Genomic DNA, 16,455 nt, shown 5'->3' with positions numbered 1-16,455 from the left:
TATATCTACAACTGGATGAAGCTTATCAAGTATTTGACAGACTTTCAGAACAGGGGAACAAAGCCAGTTTGGTTTTGAATGCCATACATGTAGGTAAACTTAATGAAGTTGGGACATCATCCCTGTATCTGTTCCTCCCTACTTGTCATGGTGCGCCCCCTAATTGGATGGAGAGGGAACTATGCAAGCTTGTGATGTTTAGAATGGACTGTATTTGAGCCAGATTCCACCATTTCCAATGGGCTGGCTGGTAGTCCGAGGAAGATATAGAAGAAAACTTCACTTGTGACCCAATTGGTCATATTGTGGTTCTGCTGCTTCTTGTTAAAGTTCATTGGTATATGTTGTTGTGACTAAGAAATTGCTTTGATGCAAAGGATAATGATTTGGTTGATGACTGGGCCTTTGGTCACCATCTTGTAAGATTTGGTTCGGACCGTGCTCATATGACAGTGCTTGTTTTTTTTAACGAAGGAGGAACAGGGTCTAAAAAGGGAAGAAAAGCAAAAGGCTAATTTTGGGAGGGAAAAAGCAGATTCGAAAAGGATGAGAGATCGAATTGGGGAAAGAAGAAAGGAACGCAGAGGAATCGGGAGAAAAATAGAGGGTACTCTTGTGGCTAATCAGAGGAGAGCCCGAAAGGAGACGATTACGGGAACAGAGGAAGAAAATAGACAGATGATGAGGAAAATAGGGGAAGGAGGAAGAGGAAAAACAGGGAAGGGAGCTTTTTCAATCAGGGGGGAAAAGATCGACTATGGGAGGAAAACACGAAGTTTTTTTAGCGTTTTTGGGAAATCAGAATGCTCTAGGAGTCGATCCATGGTGCATATCTATCGAAACTGAACAACAACTGACACATCCAGAGGAGAGTTAGTCGGCTGAATCATTGTGCTGTGAGGGCACCAGAAGCGATGCAGAATCATGACTTATTCTGCGATTGAGTGAGCACAACGAGAAGAAGGCGATGTATTCCGAGTAAGCACAAGGAGGAGAGGACAGTGAAAGATAACAAGGTCTTCAGCGAAGGACAATTCCATGATTTTTATGACTGAGGCAGATCAAAAAGAGTGCCATTGCGTCAGATGCCAAATGATGCAGTGGTAGCAGGTCAGATAGACGTTGTCACAATCCTACTCAACCATGAAGCCTCCTGGAAGCTACCCTATTTTCCATCCCCTCCCTTTCTGCAGACTTCTCGACAATGGGTATTGAGAACTCTGAATTGGGTCTCTGAATGGGTCAATGTGTATCACGGACTAAACTCCTTAGATTGCAAACTCGCCTAACATACGCAATCCAGAGAGAATTGGGGGTTTTTGCCTGTGTTGCTGCTAATGTCCCGATGTTGCTCTCACCGGCTTGGTCATGTGAGGACAAAGAATCTTGTCGCTCAATTCTCAAATCCGCAGGCATGGCTAGCATGTGACGGAATTACCGTCTTGTAAGCTCTAGGGGTAAGATCTGCAACTACCACAGAGCTTTGCCTGCAAAGGATCCCCATGTTGCCAGCTAATAGCACGCCATGCTTCCAATTTCCGAGTTACTAACCGCTCCCCAGGCTTGGCCATACAACAAGATTCCTTTCCCGCTCCGTCCTCACTTCTCAAAAGTGATGAATTCCAAAGGCTTTTACTGGTCAGAAGTGATGAATTCCAAGGACTTTTACTACTCAGAAGTAATGAATGCAACGTTATAGTGTGGCATGATCAGCCACTTTGAATTAAAGACCCAAGACAGTCTACTTTTGCTAACCTGGATAGTAGGCACAAGAACCTTAATATCATTCACAATGATACCCATGAAAAGGCGTACAATATACTGAATAGAAACCCGGGCTTTATCCACGAAAATGTGTATCCTGCTGAATTCGAAGTTTTGAATCGGATGTGCATTTGCTGATGATGACAAAGGATTGAACAGAGACCCTGGTGTACAGAATTCAGATGTGCAGAATTCAAAATATGAGCTTTCAAATGTTTATTAGATAGGGGAAAGATGGGCTTTCAGAAATCCATTGAGCTCTTCTTTGTAAACTTCACCATCGACTAAAGATCAATAACCCAATGTCTATCTGGATTGATGCTGAAATATGTACCATGAATCTTTTTGTAAAATTTTGCAGCTCATATAGAAAACTTGAAGACAGTTTGATTACAGAATTGGAATGCTATCCTATCTGAATAAGATTGTTATTTCTCTCTAAAATATCATGAGCCCAGTCTTCTGCATACAAATGATCTTGGTGTTTCTTATACAGTACCAACCAGCGAATTTCTTTTTGAAATAGCAAGAAGCGACGTGAAGAATTGCAGTTTTTGAATAACCAGTTGGTTATTAAATCAGAATTGATTCCTTTGTGAAACTGAAGCTGTTGATGTTGATTAAGGTTGTAAATGTTACACTTGATTGATCTTCTGTCCTGAAATTTAACAAGGACTTCTGAAGTTGCGACTTTGCTTTCGAAACCCTTTGACATCTTTGGTGAACCCGACGTGAAAGCATCACAGAAATTTCAGGATGGGAGATACTTCAGCCTCTATTTCAGCTTCTTCTACCATTCCAGCTGCATCTACTTCAGCTCCATCAATGACTGCTGCGTCAAGTACTTCAACAGAGGATCTAAAGCAGATTTTGTAGAATATGTCCATGTATATGCAGCTCCAAAATCAGCAGACACAATCGTATATGCAGCAGCAGCAACAATTGCATCAACAGCAGTTGTCTCAGCAAAGGCAACTCTATTCAGAGCAGGAGAATGCAAACAGTGCGACTAAGGCTATTGAAGCAGTTGAGAATGAGAAGAAGCTATTTGATGGCCGAAATGTTTCAGCATATTTGAAGACATATGAGATCAAGATGGGGTTTTTTGGAGTTCCAGTTGGACTTATGAGTAAGTACTTCCTTCATCTTGTCACACCCGCTTTGAGGACAAAAGTGACTGATCTTTTTATTCAAAATACACACTGGCAAGATTTTAAGAAGGCCTTGAAAGAAGAATACTTCCTTGAGGACTTTGGTATGGCTACTCGGCGGTCATTCCGAGAGTGGGTCTACATGCCAAACAAAGGTCTCGTTGCTTCGGAGTTGATTCGAGAATTCAAAGAGAGGTATAGTCAGCTTGATGCCATTGAACAAAGAGCATTGGATGTTGAAAAAGTTGAGCTTTTCTTGCAAGCTGCAGATCCTACTCTTCAAGAAGAATTGGGTGAGCTTCTTGAAGATCGCACGAAGCCTATGGGTCTTAAAACTGATTGGCAGGATGCTCAGGATGCAGTCTCGACTTTGACCAAGAGGAGGATATGGAAGACTCGCCTACAGAATGGTTCCATGAAACCTACACCATCATCAGCTCCTATGCCTACTTCTATCCCTGTTATTTCTTCTCCTCCTCAGCCAATTTCTTGGCCTATGCCAGTGCCTACTGTTGCCACTCCACCTATTCCTCCTGTTCCACGACCGATGCCTACACCTTCTGCTCCAAAACCATCTGCTCCATCGGTACCTACTTCTCTTGATGACATAATCAAAGGCATCACAGATTTGACACTGGAGTCAGTCAAAGCGGAGTTGGTGGGAAAGTTGAAGGAGCAGTTTGCTTCGACTGCACCTACTGCTTCTTCTAGCGCTCCTATTGCACCTAGGAGTGCTCCTAGTGCACCTAGGAGAGATCGGAGATGTATTTGGTGTGATAGTATGGAGCATTAGCATTGCAGGGATTGTGACTCTTTCCAGGATGCAAGGAGGAAGAATTTGGTATATTGGGGGCAAGATGGTAAGATTTGGTTGACTGAGACAGGAGCTCCACTTGCTACCAACTTTGGTAAAGGTGGAATGAAGAAGTTAGTGGAGGACATGGCTGCACGTACTTCTTATGTGACAGCTAGAGGTGATGCTTCTGCATATGGAGTCCAGATTGAGAAGGGATCAGAGACTCAGTCCGCGCTATGGACTTATGCTATGGAAACTGCAAACAAGGGGAAAATTTAGCAAACTGTTTTGACTAATGCAGGCTCTAGCATCAGATCAGAGACAGGTTGGGACTTGCCTATTGACAGGTACTCTATTTATGCTTATTTGGCTAAATCTCATGGTGCAGATGTATTTGTTGAGGAGAAGCGTAAGAGGGATGAAGAAAATCCAAGTGCAGCTAAGAAGACTAGAGGGGGTGAGTTTGTTACTCCACCTACTGTAGGACCGTCTGCAAGACCAGGGCCAGATCGACAGATGGAGGATGCTCAAAAGAGAGAAAAGAGCCAAGAGCCTAGAGAGAGAAAGCAGCCAGGATTCAGATTGATGTCCGATATTGAGACATCTACAGAAATGAAGAAAATCTTTAATGATAAGATACTTGGCAGTGAGGTGACTTTCACTATTTCTGAGATTTTGGGCATCTCAAAAAGAGAGTTTTAGGAGGTCCTGAAGAGGAAAAGGCATGCATTGTCTACCACTGATACATAGGGAGTTTTGATTGGGGAGTTGGATGAGGATGAGGATGAGGTTATGGTTGATAATGCTTCTGTTTTTTCGCAGGTTGAGAAGAGGGTTCAGCCTATGCATTATGCTGAAATTGATGAGCCTGTCATGATACCGCGTAGTCACTTTTCGCAGAGCCATTGGGCTAGGGCAACTACAGAGACAATGGTAAGATTGGAGAGAAACAGGTGCCTTATGTTGCATTGGTTGATCATGGTTCAGAGATTAATCTCATAGTTCGTGGAGTTTATGAGAGTAACAGATGGCCTATGGATGTAGAGCATGGGTGGCGTATGAGAGCCGCCAATAACACTGCAGGTGATTTATATGCTGCTTGTCCTAGTGTCAGGGTTTCTATTGGTGATGTAGAGGAGGATTTTCATTTCTTTGTGCAGGATTCATGCTCTTATCCCATAATTCTTGGTCAGCCATTCATTACAGAGATGCGCATGGAAACAAAGGTCGTGGATGATGGATCTGCTTATGCACGGATTCGCAGTAAAGATGGTATGAGAGCAGTTCAGTTTATGACTGTATGTGTGAACCATGTTAGAAACAGGGATACTCTCAGAGATGCACCCTTGCCCACAGTGAGGGATTCGGGTTTTCATTAGGTACCGCCGTTTCGCGAGACGACGATGGTATAGAGGAGAGGAGATTGGAGTTCTCGCCTCCTGGCAGCGGTGTTTTCTCCTTCGGTTTTGTTGGGATTTCAGCAAACAGTTCAATGAGTTATCAGAAGACTTTTGGGTTGCCTAGAGCTGCCAGGCAGTATATATGCAGGAAGGAGAAAAATTTGAAAAATGCAGGAATTTTGGAGGATGATGAGCATATAGATGGGATGTATGACAGTGTGATTTGTGCAGATACGATGACAGAGATGGGAGATATGCTGAAAACTGATATGCTGAATTGTCATGGTAATGTATTAGTGCAATCCCTGGACATGTTTCATGAAATTGCAGATTTTATGTCACAGATTGAGTCAGAGGCTGAGGTAACTCAGCAAAGAGTGTTGAGTGCTGAAGAAATTCAACAAACAGAGTTTCCAGCTGGTTATGATCAGCTTTCAGAGAGACAGAGGGCTGAAAATTTTCAGCCAACAGAGTTTACTACTGAAATATTTCAGCATTCAGAGTTTGGGGCTATTTCTATGCAGTCCATAGAGCAGAGGGCTGAGAATATTCAGCCATTGGAGTGCAGAATTGCTGATTTATAGCAAGGTTTATGTAATGCAGAAGAGCATAATGAAGCCAGGGTTGACACGAAATACAAAACTGTGGATAAGAAGGTGAAGCCGGTTGCTGTACCGCTTCCACCTGACAGTGATCAGCAAATAGAGAGGGCTGCTAAACAGCAAATTTTGAGAAATCCGGAGCATATTGGTCATAAATTTTCAGCAGAGACTCTTGCTGAATTGAAAATTGGAAATGGTGATTTCTTGCTACCCATAGAGAAGCAATGCTTTCAGGATATGCTTGAGCGTCATGGAAGGGGATTTGCTTTTTTCCCGCAAGAGATTAGATGTGTGAATCCTGATATTGTTGCTCCTATGGTCATTTTTACTATTCCTCATATCCCATGGAATCTCCGACCTATTCCAGTGCCTAAAGCACACTTGCCAAAGTTGATTGATTTATTGAATGAGAAAATCAGGATGGGAATCCTTGAGCCTTCATCTACACCATACTCAAACAGGTGGTTTACTATTCCAAAGAAGAATGGTACTCTTCGATTTATTCAGGACATGCAGCCAGTGAACAGAGTTACTATCAGGAATGTTGGTATAGGTCCAGTTGTGGATGAGTTTGCAGAGGCATTTGCTGGATGCGCCATCTATTCTTTGGGTGATTTGTATTCAGGATATGATCAGTTTCAGCTAGCTTTGGAAAGCAGGGACATAACCACCATGAGAACTCCTATTGGGCTTGTCAGGATGTGTACCTTGCCTCAAGGTGCCACTAATTCTGTTGCGCATATGATGAATGCCATGCATAAGGTCCTTCGTGATTACATACCTCAGCTTACTATGCCTTTCTTGGATGATGTGCCCATTAAGGGGTGTGTAGAAGAAGAGAAGAATGAAAGTCTAAATGAGCAGGGATGTAGATCCTTTTTGGCTGATCATATTTCAGCATGTGAGAAGATTTTGGCCAGGTTAGAAGAAGTAAACTTGACACTTTCAGGGCAAAAATCTGTTTTTGGAGTGAATGAGGTTGTCATTGTTGGGCATATGTGTGGATATTATGGCAGAAAACCCTCACCTGATAAGGTGAATGCTATAGGCAAGATTGCAGAGTATTGTTCTACTACTTCAGAGGTACGGAGATTCATTGGTGCTTGTGTGTTTTATATGATTTGGATACCTCATTTTGCACACATAGCAGATTGTTTGTATCAGTTGCTTCGAAAGGGGCAGAAATTCTATTGGGATGAGAGCCACACTAGAGCCATGCAGAAATTGAAGAAATTATTGCAGAATGCTCCTACTCTTAGGAAAGCGGATTATAATTGTGGAAGGCCTATTGTATTGACAGTTGACACTAGTCCAATTGGCATAGGTTGGGCTGTGGGTCAAGATGATGCAGATGGAAATAGGTATGCTATTCGGTTTGGGGCGAAAGTCCTAAACGAGAGACAGAGGAGATATCCACAAATCAAGAGGGAGTTATTGGGTATTGTCACAGCTCTCAAATGTGATAAGGAGTACTTTATTGGAGCTTCAGTTGTGGTAGAGACAGATTGCTTGCCATTGATTGGTATGATTACGAGTTGCTCTACTCCGGATATAGCTATGCTGAGATGGATTGCATACATTAAGTCATTAAATCCGGAATTTAAACACATAGCAGTGAAGGATAATCCAGTGGCAGATATGTTGTCTAGAGCCAGATATGATGATGAGGAGACTCTACTTGCAGAAGAGGATGATGCAGAAATTTCAGCCACTATGGTTGATCATGTTTGTCATGTCTATGATATTGTGGCTTTCATAGAAGAACTCTATGTTGGAGATTGGTTGCAAATTGGCAGGTACCTTAGTACACTAAACAAAAGAGATGAATGGACAGATGAAGAGTTCAAGAAGATCAGAAGGAAAGCCTATGGTTATTTTCTCAAGGATGGATTTCTTTGGAAGCATCCAAAGAAAAGAGGCGGATTACCTTTGCGGGTTGTCTGCGATAGAGAGACACAGTTACAGGTGATGAGGGAGTTTCATGAGAGTCCTTGGGCTGGTCATAGAGGAGTGTGGGCTACTTATGAGAAAATCAAGGAGAAATATTGGTGGAAAGGCATGTATAGAGATGTTTCTTACTTTGTTGAGAGCCAGATGTATTCAGTAGTGCGTCATCGAGATGAGCTTCATCCGACCTATCCGCTATGCATTCATTATAAGTGGGTAGTTGATTTGGTTACCATGCCTATGGGTCTATGGCAGATGAGGTACATTGTTTTGGCTAGAGAGGATCTTACCAATCATGTTGAGGGCAGATCTTTGAGAACGAAGACCACTAGTGCAGTGTGTAAGTTCTTATTGGAGGAAATTTTCTGCAGGTATGGTTGTGTGGGTAAGATCACTGCGGATCGTGGTGAATTGGATGCAGATGAAGCTAGGAGTTTTTCTCTCAGCTAGGAATCAAGTTGGCTCTAACCACAGCATATAATCCAGAGGGAAATGGGAAGAGTGAAAGAGGGCATCCGTCGATAGTGAAAGCATTAGCCAAAGCATGCAGAGGACGGATTGGAGAATGGCCGAGACTTCTACCATTTGCTTTGTGGGCTGATCGTACGACTCATATTGTTACCACAGGATATATGCCTATAGAGTTGATGTATGGTCAGAAACCGGTTATGCCAACTGAGACTTGTGCTTTGACTTGGTCAGTTTTACCTTGGCAGGAGGATTTGACGAGAGAAGAGCTCTTAGCTCTTCGGATTGTACAGTTGGAGAGGAGACCAGAGGATATTCAGCTAGCTATTGACAGATTGAAGGTTGCTAGACTAAGGAATAAGGACAGGTTTGTTAGCAGGCATCGCTTGCGGCTAGAGCAATAGAAGAGGGAGATTCGGTATTGATCTTTGATAGCAGCCTTGAAAATCAGCATACTGCACTTCAGTAGATGGTGAAAAGATGGTTTGGACCGTACATAGTCAGACATGTCTTTGATAATGCAACATATGAGCTGACAGAATTGGATGGGACAGTGCTTAGAGTGCCTATTGCTGGAAAAAGAATCAAGATTTTCAAGAAAAGAGATGATGAGGATTATGCATTGGAAGAATTCTTAAGAGAAGAGCAACGACAAGAAACTCCAATGGAAGAGACAGATGATATGACAGATAATCTTGTTGATCTACCGGAAATGCATAATGAAGAGATTGATCTGTTTGTGGATCTTGATGATAATGATCATGGGTAGTTGGCCCATCTGAAGGATGCGCAGGATTAGAGGGGGTGGATGTCGTATTGCTGCGCATTCGAGGTGTGTAAACCACCCAAAAGTCGTGTGTGTGATTTGATACTTTGTACATACTTAGTTGTTATGTTTGCTCTTTCATTCTATGCCGAAGACGGAGAAGAATAAGGAATTTTGGTAGACTGGTAACTCGAGATGCAATCTCATGGGCTACACTTATTTCAAGATATGCCGATTATGGGCTTTGTGAGGATGTTTCCTATATCTACAACTGGATGAAGCTTATCAAGTATTTGACAGACTTTCAGAACAGGGGAACAAAGCCAGTTTGGTTTTGAATGCCATACATGTAGGTAAACTTAATGAAGTTGGGACATCATCCCTGTATCTGTTCCTCCCTACTTGTCATGGTGCGCCCCCTAATTGGATGGAGAGGGAACTATGCAAGCTTGTGCTATTTAGAATGGACTGTATTTAAGCCAGATTCCACCATTTCCAATGGGCTGGCTGGTTGTCCGAGGAAGATATAGAAGAAAACTTCACTTGTGACCCAATTGGTCATATCGTGGTTCTGCTGCTTCTTGTCAAAGTTCATTGGTATATGCTGTTGTGACTAAGAAATTACTTTGATGCAAAGGATAATGATTTGGTTGACGACTGGGCCTTTGGTCACCATCTTGTAAGATTTGGTTCGGACCGTGCTCATACGACAGTGCTTGTTTTTTTTAACGGAGGAGGAACAGGGTCTAAAAAGGGAAGAAAAGCAAAAGGCTAATTTTGGGAGGGAAAAAGCAAATTCGAAAAGGATGAGAGATCGAATTGGGAAAAGAAGAAAGGAACGCAGAGGAATCGGGAGAAAAATAGAGGGTACTCTTGTGGCTAATCAGAGGAGAGCCCGAAAGGAGACGATTACGGGAACAGAGGAAGAAAATAGACGGATGATGAGGAAAATAGGGGAAGGAGGAAGAGGAAAAACACGCAAGAAAAATAGGGAAGGGAGCTTTTTCAATCAGGGGGGAAAAGATCGACTGTGGGAGGAAAAACACGAAGTTTTTTTAGCGTTTTTGGGATATCAGAATGCTCTAGGAGTCGATCCATGGTGCATATCTATCGAAACTGAACAACAACTGACACATCCAGAGGAGAGTTAGTCGGCTGAATCATTGTGCTGTGAGGGCACCAGAAGCGATGCAGAATCATGACTTATTCTACGATTGAGTGAGCACAACGAGAAGAAGGCGATGTATTCCGAGTAAGCACAAGGAGGAGAGGATGGTGAAAGATAACGGGGTCTTCAGCGAAGGACAATTCCATGATTTTTATGACTGAGGCAGATCAAAAAGAGCGCCATTGCGTCAGATGCCAAATGATGCAGTGGTAGCAGGTCAAATAGACGTTGTCAAAATCCTGCTCAACCATGAAGCCTCCTGGAAGCTACCCTATTTTCCATCCCCTCCCTTTCTGCAGACTTCTCGACAATGGGTATTGAGAACTCTGAATTGGGTCTCTGAATGGGTCAATGTGTATCACAGACTAAACTCCTTAGATTGCAAATTCGCCTAACATACGCAATCCAGAGAGAATTGGGGGTTTTTTCTTGTGTTGCTTCTAATGTCCCGATGTTGCTCTCACCGGCTTGGTCATGTGAGGACAAAGAATCTTGTCGCTCAATTCTCAGATCCGCAGGCATGGCTAGCATGTGACGGAATTACCGTCTTGTAAGCTCTAGGGGTAAGATCTGCAGCTACCACAGAGTTTTGCCTGCAAAGGATCCCCATGTTGCGAGCTAATAGCACGCCATGCTTCCAATTTCCGAGTTACTAACCGCTCCCCAGGCTTGGCCATACAACAGGATTCCTTCCCTGCTCCGTCCTCACTTCTCAGAAGTGATGAATTCCAAAGGCTTTTACTGGTCAGAAGTGATGAATTCCAAGGACTTTTACTACACTCACAAGTAATGAATGCAACGTTATAGTGTGGCATGATCAGCCACTTTGAATTAAAGACCCAGGACAGTCTACTTTTGCTAACCTAGACAGTAGGCACAAGAACCTTAATATCATTCACAATGATACCCATGAAAAGCCGTACAATATACTGAATAGAAAACCGGGCTTTATCCAGGAAAATGTGTATCCTGCTGAATTCGAAGTTTTGAATCGGATGTGCATTTGCTGATGATGACAAAGGATTGAACAGAGACCCTGGTGTACAGAATTCAGATGTGCAGAATTCAAAATATGAGCTTTCAAATGTTTATTAGACAGGGGAAAGAGGGAAAGATGGGCTTTCAGAAATCCATTGAGCTCTTCTTATTAAACTTCACCATCGACTAAAGATCAATAACCCAATGTCTATCTGGATTGATGCTGAAATATGTACCATGAATCTTTTTGTAAAATTTTGCAGCTCATATAGAAAACTTGAAGACAGTTTGATTACAGAATTGGAATGCTATCCTATCTGAATAAGATTGTTATTTCTCTCTAAAATATCAAGAGTCCAGTCTTCTGCATACAAATTATCTTGGTGTTTCTTATACAGTACCAACCAGCGAATTTCTTTTTGAAATAGCAAGAAGGGACGTGAAGAATTGCAGTTTTTGAATAACCAGTTGGTTATTAAATCAGAATTGATTCCTTTGTGAAACTGAAGCTGTTGATGTTGATTAAGGTTGTAAATGTTACACTTGATTGATCTTCTATCCTGAAATTTAACAAGGACTTCTGAAGTTGCGACTTTGCTTTCGAAACCCTTCGACAGCTCGCCCCGGCGTGACGCCCCAACCTCGACGCCCCACCGTCTGAAGACGTGACGCGGCTTCCCCGCGTCGACACCACCACCAACCACATGGAGGAAGAAAGGGAGAACATCACCCTCCCAACATTAGAGGAGAGGAAGAAGAGTAGGGGACAAGAATGGAGAGTGGCCCAAGAGGAGAAGGTGGCCAGGACTAGAAAGACAAATAGATGGTATGTCAGGCATGCTAGAATCAATATGGAGGAACATGCAGATGAAAGAGGAAGAGGAAGAAAGGAGAAAAAAACTAGAAGTAGAGAAGGGCTATAGAGAATGGGTGAGTCAACAACAAGAAGAGGAGAGGAGACACCGAATGCAAGAGGAGATGGATAGAAGGGGTAGAGAGGAGTCATCTAGGAGGGTGCAAGATACAAGGAAGGAGAAGGAGAAAGTGGTAGAATTAGGAAGCAAAAAGAAAGACAAGAAGAAGGAGAAGAAGCACCAATGCAAAGAAGAGGAAGATAGCAGTAGTTCAGAAGATGATTATGGAAAATTCAAGATGCCCCAACCCGCCAAGTATAAGGGAGAGAGAGATGGGTTGGTTCTGAAGAAATGGATCGTAGAGGTGGATAGGTACTTAAAATATTCAAGAATCACCGAAGACAGGAAGGCGGAAGTGGCAGCCATTTACTTGGAGGAGGACGCTGCCAGTTGGTACCTGTTAGAACAGGAGCAGGGCCACACAATCTGTTCATGGGAAGAACTCTAGGAAGAACTGAAGGACTACTTTATTCCAAAGCTGGAGAAATTCAAAGTAAGAGATGAATGGAGGAACCTCAAGCAAGCACAGGGAAAGATGAAAGAATATGTCAGCAAATATAGGCAAATCATGCTACAGCTACCAAACATGGATACCGACACTAAGCTACATGGATTTTTGTTTGGAATGCAAGAATGGGCTAGAAGAGATGTGGAGAGACAGGAGCCAACAAGCTTAGCAGAAGCCATGAGAATGGCCGAACGACTGGTGGACCTGGAAGGCAGAAGAACAGCACAAGGGAATCAAAACAGGTTCACCAACAACTTCAACAACACCTTCAACAACAGGAACTCCTGGAACCAAAGGCCCAATGCTCCTAGAGGGGCATTCACAGATACAAGGAGTCAAAACACCACTAACACCGCGGCCGTATCCCAAACCGCATTAGTACCAAGAGGAGCAGCAGGGAGATGGGGAAACAATCACTACAGGCCAACCCCTAGCACATCATACGGACCCGCAGGATCAAACACATCATGGTGGAGACCCCTAGGCCCTTCCACTGGCATCAGATGCTTCAAATGCGGGGGTCCACACTACCAAAACAGATGCCCAATAGAAGACATAGCTTCATCGAGTGGATCAAGGGTGAATGCAGCTTGTGCATATGGAGGAGAAGAACCACAACCACCACGTATCCAGGAAATCCCAAATGGGAGTGAAGAGAGCATGGACCACCCAAGGGTAGGGTCAGTTAGTGCCCGACCCCAATGCATGGCAGCCAGAGTAGCGACAGTCCACCATCTATACATCAAAGGTCGAGTGGGCGAAGGAAACCAACCTATCATGGTGGACACAGGAGCAACCCACAACTTCATGACACCACAGTGTGCAGCAAAGCATGGATTGAAACTATCCAAAGCCCCAGAAGGATTAACAGTAACATTCGCACAAGGAGAAGCCAAGGAAGTAAAACAAGTCTTTGCAGTCCAAGTGGAAGCCGACAAGTGGAAAGCGAAACTCAACTTCTTAGTAATCCCCATGGATGATTTTGAAGTGATACTAGGCTTAGAATTCTATGACAAGTATGTCATTGCAATGTTCGGTAAGGGTGTGAATGAAATGATGCTAGATATGCAAGGAGAAGGCGTCAGAGTACCCTGCGAAAGAATGCAGCTACCTGGTAGGACCCCAATCAAAGTGCAAATGAAGGAGAACAAGCCAAGAGTATCATGCCAAACAATAAAACCAGCTGCAAACCAACCAAAGGGCCAGACCCAAAAAGCACCGATCCAAGGGACCATCATCAGGCCACGTATCATGACATGCAGTGCAAAACAAGTCGAGAAATCGGTCAAACAAGGAGATATGGTCTATCTGTGTATGATCCGACCAATAGAAGAAGAAGAAGATGGCAAGAAACCGAAACAATAGAAGAGGAACACAGAAGTAGCAGAAATACTTGAAGAATTCAAAGATGTAATGCCAGCCGAATTACCCAAGGGCCTGCCACCCAGACGAGATGTGGATCACAAGATTGAGTTGATTCCAGGGTCTTCTCCACCAGCCCGAGCTCCCTATCGCATGAACCACACTGAGCTCATGGAATTGAAGAAGCAACTACATGAACTAGAAGAACAAGGATTCATCCGCCCTAGCAAATCCCCCTTTGGTGCGCCAGTGTTGTTTGTAAAGAAGAAGGATGGGGGACTTAGACTCTGTGTAGATTATAGGGCTCTTAACAAAATCACCATAAAGAACAAATACCCTATGCCCCTAGTGGAAGACCTCTTAGATAGATTGCATGGGGCCAGGCACTTTAGTCGGATTGACCTTAGATCAGGATACCACCAAATCCGCATAGCCGAAGAAGATATCCCAAAGACAGCCTTCCGCACCCGATATGGTAGTTTTGAGTGGTTAGTATTAGGGTTCGGCCTAAGCAATGGGCCAGGCACATTTTGTGGCCTCATGGATGGAATTTTTAGACCGGAGATAGATATCTTTGTCATTATCTACATAGATGACCTCCTAGTCTACAGCAAGAACTTAGAAGAGCACAAGCAACACTTACGCCAAGTTTTTGAGAAATTGAGGCAACATCAGTTATACGCCAAGCCGGAAAAATGTGAATTCGCAGTGAAAGAATTGGAGTTCCTAGGCTTTATTGTAGGAGCAGATGGAATCAAAGTGGACCCTAAGAAAGTGGAAGCTGTCCAAAAATGGCCTGTACTGAAAACTGTAAGAGAAGTGCGGGAATTCCTAGGCTTCACAGTATTTTGTCGAAGATTCATCAAAGATTCCAGCCTCATCACTGCCCCCCTCTCCCACCTCACCAAAGACGACCAGTTGTTTACATGGGGGCATGCGCAACAAGAAGCCTTTGAGCAGATGAAGAAGTGCATGAGTCAAACTCCCATCCTAAGGGTACCGAACTTCACCAAACCCTTTGAAATCTCTACAAATGCATCTGACTATGGCATAGGGGGTGTACTGGTCCAAGAGGGGCACCCCATTGCATGAGTCAAAGAAATTTACGGATGCTGAAACAAGGTGGAGCACACATGAGAAGGAAATGTTGGCAGTCATCCACTGCCTTAGAAAATGGAAGCACTATGTTCAAGACAAGCATACAATAGTCTTCACCGACAACATCTCCCTCAAATACTTCCAATCCCAACCCAAGTTATCAGCAAAGCAAGCCCGTTGGCTAGACTTCCTAGCCGAATTTGACCTGGAAATTAAGCACAAGCCCGGCTCTACTAACAAAATAGCAGATGCCTTGAGCCGAAAAGCTGACGTGAAAGCTGTTAGTGTTGTCAGCAGCAACTTCATAGAACTTGTCAAAGAGGCCCTAGAACAAGATCAAGACATGCACAAGATAATCAAAGATGTGGAAGCAGAGAAGACCCCCCATGGAATGTACACTTTAGAAGAGGGTATTCTATTTTTAGGTAAAAGATTGTATATCCCCAACAATGTGGAATTAAAGAAACTCATCCTACATGAGATACATGACGGCAAGATTGAAGGCCACAAAGGGCAAAGCAAAACCTTGGAGGCCCTTAGGAAGCAGTTCTTTTGGCCGAACATGAAGGAAGAGGTGATAGACTACATCAAAACTTGCCCCACTTGCCAAATGGTCAAAGCTCCCAAATCAAGACCAACCGGACTACTACAACCGTTACCAGTACCCAACCGCCCATGGGATGTCATCAGCATGGACTTCATTGTGGAACTACCGGAATCCCATGGGTACACAATCATCTTTGTAGTGGTGGACTATTTTTCCAAACAGGCCCACTTCATCCCGGCCAAACCACCACTGAATGCCAAGGAGGTAGCACGCCTCTTCTTCACACATGTATTCAAATTGCACGGCTTACCACTGGCCATTGTATCAGATAGAGATGGAAGATTCATGAGCAACATGTGGAAAGAACTCTTCAAGACTCTGGAAACCCAACTGAGATTCTCATCATCCTTCCACCCGGAGACAGATGGACAAACAGAACGAGTCAACCAAGGCATCGAAGATTACCTCCGCAGCTATGCTAGAGTGGATCAGAAAGATTGGGCCTTGTACCTTGATGTCTTGGAATTTCACTATAATAGCTCCATCCACTCGGCTACAGGGTACACCCCCTTTGAGTTAGCTACAGGAAAAGAAGTCATCACACCACTGGCCTTAGCATCCGGAGCGGCCAAAGCGGAGGATCAAGATGCAGAAGAATTCTTGAAGAAATGGAGAGATCGCAATGCAGTAGCTAAAGCAAAGTCTCGAGCAGAGCAAGATAACAATGACAGAGCAAGCAAACAAGAAGAGAAAGGCTGTACTATTTGCCAAAGGAGACATGGTCCTAGTGAGCTCTAAGAATATGTCACTTCCCAAAAACATGACCCCAAAGTTCAATCACCACTACTATGGACCCTACCGAATCACTCAAGTGCTAAACGAAGTCACTTACAAGCTGGACCTGCCAGATAGTGTTTGTGTTCATAATGCATTTCATGCTCGTCTTCTGCGCAGGTTCTATCCCGACAACCAATGGGGACGGCGCG

Source organism: Lygodium microphyllum, chromosome 25 (assembly GCF_053477565.2).
Source record: "Lygodium microphyllum isolate KBCC chromosome 25, Lygodium_microphyllum_v1.1.10, whole genome shotgun sequence".
Taxonomy (NCBI): Eukaryota; Viridiplantae; Streptophyta; class Polypodiopsida; order Schizaeales; family Lygodiaceae; genus Lygodium; species Lygodium microphyllum.
This window is presented reverse-complemented; position numbering follows the sequence as displayed.